General features: G+C 42.4%; 1 pseudogene; it reads right to left on the bottom strand.

Annotated features, from left to right (window-relative positions):
• Window positions 1-680: 680 nt before the first annotated feature.
• On the bottom strand, window positions 681-1,457 carry LOC110500929 (small ribosomal subunit protein eS1 pseudogene; annotated as a pseudogene).
• Window positions 1,458-10,882: the final 9,425 nt, after the last annotated feature.

The following is a 10,882-nucleotide window of genomic DNA, read 5'->3' as shown; positions in this document are numbered from 1 at the left end:
GCGGGAGCAACATGATAAAAGCATTGCGCTTGAAAAACTGGACCCGCCTGCAGTGCTTTGGGCACAGGCTTCACCTCGCCATCGGTAAGTGTGACATTGGATAATTAAAGTGATTAAAAAAAGTTGTTCAGGCAGCTGTAGGCTAATGTGTTAGAAGTTGTGCCATTCTGCCAATCCAATAGCAAATAACCACAGGCTGTTTTAATTATAACAAATGAACTAAATTAACGCATTTTTAATCATGATTATATAAATGACATATTCAAACAGCTAGTGGTCAAACATTCCTAAACAATAGAATAGACGTGTGGGTGTGTGTTGTTCATTTGTGTTGTTCATTTGTTTTGCACAAATAGGCCTTGATTTTAATAAAGAAAATTAAATTAAGAATTATGTCTTAGCCTTTTTTCATTTGTTTAGAGACAAACAAGAAATCGAGATATATATCGTGAAGCGTCCAAACCTCTGGATATATTGCCCAGCCCTAGCAGCAACACATGACAACACAGCATGGTAGCAACACAACATGACAACAACATGCTAGTAACACAACATAGCAGCAGGACAACATGGTAGCAGCACAAAACATGTTACAAACATTTTTGGGCACAGACAACAGCACAAAGGGCAAGTTTTTTTTCTTTTTTTCCCTAATTTACATTTTTAAATCTGTCCGTTGTTTAGACTGTCTCCTGGATGGGGGGCTCGTAGCCATCGGCCCTTTCCACCTTAGCTCTGATGTCATCCCCTGAGGGCTTGGCTGTACTTCTGCCACCACCCTCACCGTGGAGCTCCATCAGTTTGCCTAACTCAAACTTGCACTTCTTCAGCATCTTAACCTTACTGACGTAGATATCGTGGAGGGGGTAGATGGACTGGCAGGCCTTCACAATGTCCTTGCCAACGGAGTCAGGGATAAGCTTGTTGAAGATTTCCTTCAGGTCGTCGGTCTGGACCTCACGGGTCATGATCTCCATCGTCTTCTTCCTGATCTGACAGACCTGCTGGTGCTGGGCGTACGACATCTTTCTGATCTGGTTGGGGCGCTTCTTGGTGAAGCCAAAGCAGAACAGGCGCAGGAGGTAGCCGTCGGTGGTCTTCATGTTCAAGTGGGCCTCAATCATGGTCTGGCATTTCTTGACCATGGAGCACATCTTGTCCAGGGTCAGGCAGTTCTTACCCTGCACGTCGTCTGATATCAGTTTGAACTTGCGGAAGGCCACCTTATCGTTCTGCAGGTCAGCAAGGCTCACCTCAAACACACGCCCCTTCAGACCATCAGAGGCGATTCTGGTTCCCTGAGTCCTGGAGACCAATGTCTGGCCAATGTGGCGGATGTTGAACCTAGCGTGTGCCTTGACATCATACCAGCCCTTCTTGGAGAAAGGGTCGACAATCTTCTTTGTTGCACCTTTTTTGACACCTTTGGTCAGCCTCTTATTCTTGCCGACTGCCATAAAGGCTACTGGGAGTGAAAGAGGAGTGGTCATTGTAGTGGTCTCTGACTTTTGGTCAGACTCACTCGGGTGGAACAAACTTAAGTTTCAAGGTTTTAGAAGTAATCCAAGAAGCAGTCATCTAATATTTCAAAAGTATCTGTAATCTGGGGTGTTGCTTGCATGTGTTGCATGCACACACAAACACATGCTGTAATTGGCGCATGCTCCGGGATGGAAACGCTAGCCAGGAGTGGTCACCTGGGATTGCGGTTAGCTAGTTGCAAAGATCCAGATGGAAATGTTCAGAGTTTGCGGTAGGAATCCGGGGATATTGAGAGAAACAGGTCCGTTATGCGCTGGTTTGAGTCACGTTGTTCGAACTGGCGAGAGCTTTCCGAGCTAAAGGTTAGCTGATGACCGCTAGCAATGGTTTGCTAACTGATAGCTGGTAGGAAGTTAGCTGGCTAGCTTCAGTTGAGGGATTCCGAAGTAAATAGAAATACTTTCGAAAAAATCATATCCACGCCACATCGGGTGAGGCGGGTTGCAGGAGAGTATTTAGAAGTTGAGGTTTAGGAAAATATTTTTAAAAGATATGCGAAGAAAATGATGGAAAAAGATATATACAAGGGACACGGCTATGCCATCTTGGAAGAGTTTTCTAAGAAGAGTATTTGTATGTAAACTTCCGACTTCAACTGTATTTGCACCACACCAACATAGGACTCTGCACTGTAAAAACATTAGATTACCGGTAGCACAGTAGCCAGTAGGTTACTTTAAATTTACAGTAAAATACTGTCAGCACAGAAGCCAGTAAATCCCTGTAGATTTACATGAGCTTTACTGAAACACAAATGTACATCATATTACTATAACACTTGACTACAGCAACATTTACATTGCATTACTGGAAGCCCAGTGGTTAGAAACTGTTTTAGATTCACAGTGCAGGCAGCTAGTGCTAACGAGGGACAGTATTTATAATAAATGTATTTGATATAGGTATTTCAGTAGTTTTAATACCTATTTTGTCATTTGTGTTTCACTGGCCTGAAGAACAATTCAAGTATTTGTAACAATTTAATTAGAATACATGTATTTTCAAATATAAAAATAAACTTGCAAGAAGCCCGCTTAACTACAACAACATTCTCGGTAACGGTATCATAATCGTATTACTTCATATGACTGTGATATGGTGTTGTTTATCTACCTTAGTTTAATGCACTGAATGCAAATCGCTCTGTATAAGAGCAGCGACAAAAATGTCAAGGTACTTTGTGTTAACAACAATATACCTTTTGATGTACGTTACTGTAATATTCACAGTAACTTGCCACCAGCTTCCTGTAAGTTACTGTAGTATCAGAGCAACAATACAGTACAATACTGTCAAATTAGCCTACTCTACTATTAGAAAGTAAATGCTACAGTAATTATAATATTGGTATTTTACATGCAAGGAGATTGGCTGATAGGTATTATTATATTACAGCATATTTATTAATAATTGGTGTTTTATACCACTTTGCACTTCAAGAGGCCTAAACAAAGGCTTCCAAACTGGATGTGATTGCAGGGCAAAACCAACCAAAAGGACTTTGCAAAACCCTCAACCAGTAAAAGTTTAAGACTTGCTGCCACGCTCTAAATATGTTCACGAGCCAGTGATTCTTTCCCCACAATGTACCATAATTGACAGAATGCTGTAGGAAACATACAGCAAAACTGCAATGTAGTACTTTATTGTTAAATTGTATTGGAATAAAATTACAACAATGGGCTAACAGTGTATATGTGTTGCACCCGTTAGTGAGAATGTTGTACCCCACAAAATACAGTACCATACAGTCTTTTTGAAAATCCAAAAACGTTGTCCTGTAAATCTATAGTAACTTACTGGCTGCTGCTGTGCTGCCAGTATTTTACTGTAATTCAGGGCACTCCACAGAATACAGTGCCATACCCGTTTTTTTTGTTCATGAACATAGTTCGAGGTGTGTCTCTATTTGTTACACCTGTTAACTGAAAGGCGGGAGTAGTTCTCTAACCGTTTAATGTACGTGGGGGGACAGATCAGAGTGGCGGCAAGTCTCAAACCTTTACTGGTTGAGCACTAAGCCATGTCCTTTTGATCAGTTTTGTAATGATGGGAAACCGAGGCTTTCTGAAAGGCTTCGGCGCTTTCTGAAAGGCTTCGGCGCTTTCACCAAATCGTGCCGAAAACGGTTCCTTACTCTGAGCTTCATTATCTGTTCACGGTGCACATCAGTGACATCAGCTAGTCAGCAATAAATAGCAGCGTTTGATTATCGGAGAGAGGTATTTTTGTCTCCATTGTTTTAATAACACCGCAGCGGTACTGTTGGCTTCAGTAGCCTCTAATGAGTTGGAATACCAGGTTTGCATCTTTCATCAAGCTTCCCTTTTTTGCCTTCAAGTTGACTATTTAAAAAAAAAATAAAGAATCCATGGCATTATTTAGGTTTCTTAAGACAGAAACTTATACTAAAGAAAACAAATGATTTGAACAAAAGTGCAAAGGGAACCATTTTTAAATAGTGTGCATTCAATGGGATTTGACTTCATACACTCGATGTGCTATAGTTCCCTACTCTACCTGCTAAGCTACCGGTCAGTGAAAGATTTTGTACAAAATCCTAACTATATTTGTAAGTACGGTGTCCAGTAGAGGTCGGTGTATGTTAGCAGCTTGGAATCGGAAAAAAGCTTCCTGGAACCACGCAACACACGGTTCGAAAATACATGTGATCAAACGAAGCGTCGGCCGTCATCGATGACGTACTTCTGATAAAGTGATAGACGAATCGGCGCACTGCTTCGAAGATAGCTGCTTCGAGATTTCGAGGCATGCCTCGGAGTTCCGGTACCGAGCATAACTTCACTACAGTTTTTCCGTGTAGTCACTGCCAGTTTTAGAAGCCTTTCTGAAGGCCTCTACAATTGCAAGTGATATAAAACAAAGAATATGAATTAGTGTGCTGTAATATATAATTACGTAAAGCAGCCACACATGTCCCTGGCTGGCACAGAACCATCCCTATAATCTGCCCTTTGAGGGGAGAGAGAGAGTGTTGAGCACAGATTGCACTCTCTGTGTGATCTACAAAGGCAACCATCCCCCTATTCCCATCCGGCCCTGGAGGAAACAGACAGGAGTCGGTGGCCTTCAGGAACATCTGATAACAACAAATTAATTCAGCCAATCAATGTTCGTCAGCGCTGAGGCTGCAGGTCAGGGCCCGCGCGGAGGGGGTCTGAATGGAGCACATGCTCTTGACAGCACAGCAAGACAAGGGCCTAAACTCAGACACACACACACACACACACTGACATGCAGACAGACAGAAACACACCCACCCACCAGATCATGCCGGATAATGAATGATTTATACACAACTTCCTCTTTATGCAGAAATCAAAAGGATAATCCAAGGATGTCGAGACCGGTTAACTGGCTTCACCTTCAGCTCTATTTCATTTTAGGTCAAAGATTTTTGGGGAGGGGGGGATGGGTGTTGGCTATGCTGTTGAGGAAGATATCCAGATATATTTTGGGTGTTGGTGAGTGTCTTAGGAACTACAGGGGTTATTTCTGTTGCATATGATGGTTTGAGATAGAAAGCAGAGTGGGAATAAACATGTAGCATGATGAATGCTGTTCATGAGACTAAACTGTAACAGGGGTTCCACACCCCACACCCTTTCTGCCATGCGTCTGAGTGTGACAGGTATGACATCAGGTGAGATCACACTGACACTTCCACTCCCGCTCTCCTCCCACCACCATCACACCCACTTTCCCATATGGTATTTCTCACATAGACGCACACGCACACACCGTGCAGTAAACTCATTAGTACATCCTCACCATCCTCCGGGTTCACTGCCGCAAAACAAATGAACTGTTCTGGAGAAATGCTGGTCTTTTTCGATTTCTCTCTTTATCTCTCTTACACATCCCTCTTTCCTACCTCTGCCTCTCTGTCTCGCTCTCTTTCTCTTTCCATCGTTTGCTCGTCTCCCTTGCATTAGTGAGGTCTCCATACAGTGAGTCATCCCTGAGCATGTGAACAGAGCTGTCGTCTCTTCCTTTTATCCTATAATAATCTCCTGAATCGTTACCTGAGGGCCTTAGATCCCCCGCGCAGTCCAACATGCCATACAGCTCCACTGTACCCAGACCTCAGTGGTCCTAATTAGGCAAAATACCAGTGGAGAGGGGGACAAAACATGGCTCTCAGTTCTCCTGCCCACAATGGAGCTGCTGGGAACACTTGGGGATATCCCAGGCAATTTGCTGCACAACTCAACTCCTATTGCCAAACAGAGGCTATTCAGCTGAGCATCGTTAGTAAGTGACGGTGTTTCATGCGCATCAAACGCCAACGGGTGGCGCTTGAGATATCAACTGAAGAAGACAAGCCATGTACGATGGCTTTTTTTTTCTGTTGACAGGGCAGGTATCCTCTTCTCCTCTCGAGACCTCATCAAGATGGATCAGACGCCGCACTCAAATCAGATTCAAAGGCTGTGAGGAGCAGCTTGGTTCCCCGGCCTATGCTGATCGTCATAGTGACATTTTTAAGAACTGATGTCACATAGCTGGACAATTTCCACCCGGGTCTTTTTATGACAGATAGACAGGTTGGTTGCATTTCCCACACACATTATTATATCGGCCGTGACATCGCAAGAGGAAAAAGTACATAATATATTCCTCTGTAAAGGCTGTCTGAGGACACAGCTTTGAAGATGTCACTATTAAGGGGAAGTGATACGGGGACATTTGAATTCCAAAGTGAAATGAGCTGCCTTCCATCCAAGCAGACACGATAGCAGCATCCCATTCCAGGGAACATAAAAGTTGTACCCGCCAGTGTGCAGCCCACTGCTGAAAAAGTTCATAAAAACAAGAGGAACGGCTAGTCAGCTACATGGTACCTGATGAGGTACAACTAAGAGAGTAAATCACCATGCCTAGTGCTGTGCGTGCGTGCGTGCGTGCGTGCTCCCTTTAACACCAGAAGTGGCCGGTAATTGCGTTTGATTGGATTTTCTGGCCAACTGGATTAGTTTATTGCCATGAATCACAGGTCGTGGTTCGGCCGCTGATGGCTTTTCAGTGAGACGTGTGTTTGTCGTTCACACACGCAGGTTATGTTTATCTATCATTTATTCCCCCCCAAAAATGTAAAAGTGCATGCCTGTGTATTACGATTGCATAATGAAGTGAGGAAGGTTCAATCTTAGGCATAACAAACGCATTGTTTTGGCATGGTATAATTAGTGGTTGAAAATGAGTACCACGTAGAAAGGGTGTAATTAGTGGTTGAAAACGAGTACCACTTAGAAAGGGTGCAATTAGCCCTATACACCTACAGTTGAAGTCGGAAGTTTACATACACTTAGGTTGGTGTCATTAAAACTCCTTTTTTCAACCACTCCACTAATTTCTTTTTAACAAACTATAGTTTTGGCAAGTCGGTTAGGACATCTACTTTGTGCATGACACAAGTCATTTTTCCAACAATTGTTTATTTGTTTATTGTTTATTTAATTGATTATTTCACTTATAATTCACTGTATCACAATTCCAGTGGGTCAGAAGTTTACATACACTGAGTTGACTGTGCATTGGAAAATTCCAGAAAATTATGTCATGGCTTTAGAAGCTTCTGATAAGCTAATTGACATAATTTGAGTCAATTGGAGGTGTACCTGTGGATGCTTTTCAAGGCCTACCTTCAAGATCAGGACATCTTTGCTTGACATCATGGGAAAATCTAAAGAAATCAGCCAAGACCTCAGAAAACAATTGTAGACCTCCACAAGTCTGGTTCATCCTTGGGAGCAATTTCCAAACGCCTGAAGGTACCACGTTCATCTGTACAAACAATTGTATGCAAGTATAAACACCATGGAACCACGCAACCGTCATACCGCTCAGGAAGGAGACGCGTTCTGTCTCCTAGAGATGAACGTACCCTGGTGCGAAAAGTGCAAATCAATCCCAGGACAACAGCGAAGGACCTTGTGAAGATGCTGGAGGAAACAGGTGCGAAAGTATCTATATCCACAGTAAAACGAGTCCTATATCGACATAACCTGAAAGGCCGCTCAGCAGGGAAGAAGCCACTGCTCCAAAACCGGGAATGTGAATCATTCTCTCTACTATTATTCTGACATTTCACATTCTTAAAATCAAGAGGTGATCCTAACTGAACTAAGACAGGGAATGTTTACTAGGATTAAATGTCAGGAATTGTGAAAAACTGAGTTTAAATGTATTTGGCTAAGGTGTATGTAAACTTCCGACTTCAACTCTACATGTTTACTGCTGCTTGGCTGCTGGTACTAAATTCGTTGGCGCAACAGTCAGCATAAAAATGAAAAATGCAAGAATTTGATAAGTAGGTGCAAATAAATCATGTTGGAGGGGGCAATAGTTCAGTTGCATCAACATAATTATTTAAAGTCTATAATAACTTCCATAAAAGATTTGTATCCTTTTTTTAACTAGGCAAGTCAGTTAAGAACAAATTTCCGGCCAAACCCGGACGATGCTGGGCCAATTATGCGCCGCTCTATGGGACTCCCAATCACCACCGGTTGTGATACAGCCTGGAGTCAAACCAGGGTCTGTAGTGATGCCTCTAGCACTGAGATGCAGTGCCTTAGACCATTGCGCCACTTGGGAGCCCAGAGTGGAAATTGTCCAGCTACTGTATGTGACATCATTACTGTACATGTCAGTATGAATATTTACCCAGTATATCATACAGCAAATAGGAACAGGAGTTTTTCTAGACCATGGTATGGTCTAGAAAAAAACAACAGACCCTAGTTCTAGCCTGCGAGTTGTTCCTTGTCAGATCAGTTAGTTAAACTCAATATAGCTACAACACAAACAATCACACTCTGAGAAACCAGAGCCTGACAGAAAAGCACAACAACACATTTACACCCTGATGGTGCGATGGGATAGGAGCCTTATCACACATCCATTTGTATTACAGTGGGATAGCAGGCCCCACTCCTTCTATTTGCCTTTATAGATTTGTTTTTGATGGAGCGCTATGCTTGTGCCACCTGCCAAATGGCTATGGCAGAGGGACCAGTCGAGAGCTAAATAGCTTTTTATTTGCAGGGCGGATAAATGAGCTAGCTCACTGTAAAAGGACATAACCAATCAGCCAGTGGAATCAGGACAGGACATCCTCAAATGAAAACAACAAACCGGCTGGCATCTTATTGGAGCTTCTTGTTGTATTTCTATTACCCAATCTCCTAACAGATATCTCATTTAACTCTGGTCAAAATAAGCCATCGGAATCAACTAAGCCTTGGAGTGTGTGTTTATTTGCCAAGCAAACGCGGTAGCACGCACACACACACCCACTGGGGTCAATACAAAAAGAGGAGGACTTGTATTTGTAGAGGAATGCAGGAAAATGCCGAATGGATGTCTTCAGATGTCGGTTAAACAATAAAGGATCTATTTGGGAGCTATGATGTTGAATGTCGAACCAGTGTCTATCCACATTGAATCCCAAACTCAGAAAATTATTGCTCTACTCTATCCCCATTGAATCACAAAAACGAAGAAAAGACCACAATTCCCTCTGTTATTTCAGAAGTAGCTACTTGCATCTCTTTGGCCTTCTCCTCTAGAAAATTACCCCAACTCAGACTGTAACCACTCGTTCAATCCCCACTCAATAGTTTTAAAAAATAACAAATCGAGCTCAATGCCAAATTAACAAATATTCTGAAGTAGCTGGATTCCAGGCGCTCAGCAAAGAGGTGGGCTTTTGTTATGATAACCAAAATAGATTTTCTGTCATATTTACAAATGTCACGAATACTTTAACTGTATATGTAATTGCTGCATTCTCCATATCCACTGAGGTGGTAGTTTTCGAACATCACATGGGATTGATACAATTCAAATCAAATGAAATGTTATTTGTCACATGAGCCGAATACAACAGTGAAATGCTTACTTACAAGCCTTTAACCAACAATGCATTTTAAGTCATCGATGCACTTGTTGATGAAGCCAGTGACTGATGTGGTAAACTCCTCAATTGGAAGAATCCTTGGAACATATTCCAGTCTGTGCTTGCAAAACAGTCCTGTAGTTTAGCATCTGCTTCATCTGACCACTTTCTTATTGACAAAGTCACTGGTGCTTACTGCTATAGTTGTTTGTTTGTAAGCAGGAATCAGGAGGATAGAATTATGGTCAGATTTGCCAAATGGAGGGCGAGGGAAATCTTTGTACGTGTCTCTCTGTGTGGAGTAAAGGTGGTCTAGAGTTTTTTTTCCCGACATGCTGATAGAAATGAGGTAAAACGGATTTGAGTTTTCCTGCCACTAGGAGCACCGCCTCTGGGTGAGCATTTTCCTGTTTACTTATGTCCATATACAGGTCATTGAGTGCGGCCTTAGTGCCAGCTACGAAAAATACAAATGAAAACTCTCTAGGTAAAAGAGTGAGGTCTACAGCTTATCATGAGATACTCTACCTCAGGCGAGCAAAACCTCGAGACTTCCTTAGATTGTGTGCACCAGCTTTTGTTTACAAATATACATAGATCGCCACCCCTTGTCTTACCTGTCATGACTGGCCTGCTCGGGTCAGGTTACCGTGGACCACAATCCTGCAGAGAGATCTCTCACACCCACCAGAGGGGAAGAGATTGAGAGGTATGGAGATGGGGGGGGGGTTTATGACACCTCACACCCATTGTAAATCTTAAGGCAGCAGACAAAATTCCTCTGTCCTCTCAGTAAGGAGAACCGGCCTCAGAACATTAACATGCAATAAATTAACTTTGGGACAATAGGTTTCGTCAGCCACAATGGTAGTAATGACGATAGATGGAATATGAAAATGAATGTCATTTTTGTTGTTATTAAAAGTTCAAGGATGGCGTTATAATGAAAACATTGTAACTTTAAGCGTTTTCCTAATATGTGCCTGATGTTTGCATATTGTTACGTTTTGTGGAAAATGTCCAGATCAAAGAGAATGTTTTTGTAAAGATGAAATGTGAAGTCACTTGTCTAAATTGGATCTGAGAAAAATCCAGACCTTGCCTCGTAACTTGGTACACCCAGAGAATTGCACTAAAAGACAGAAATGACCAATTCTGTCCCGAGGGTATGTGAGTTAAGAATTAACATATTAGACTAAGTGACCCTGAGCTGCAGCCAAGGTCTGAGTGGTAAGCAAACCCAAAACGCAACACGAGGTTGAAGAAGACAAAGGAACCTTTTAACAACCTATGCTACGGACGAGTAGCTGTATCTAAAGGGGGTGAATTCAAGTGCATTTGTCACCATAGCTGACAAATGCACCCAAGTGTGTGTTTCTCTCTCAGTCTCTCTCCCTCTTGAAATCCCCATTTTGT

Source organism: Oncorhynchus mykiss, chromosome 21, assembly GCF_057628025.1.
Source record: "Oncorhynchus mykiss isolate SJ-2025 chromosome 21, ASM5762802v1, whole genome shotgun sequence".
Lineage (NCBI taxonomy): Eukaryota > Metazoa > Chordata > Actinopteri > Salmoniformes > Salmonidae > Oncorhynchus > Oncorhynchus mykiss.
Note: the sequence above shows the minus strand (reverse complement) of the source record. Positions and strands in the feature narration are given on the sequence as shown.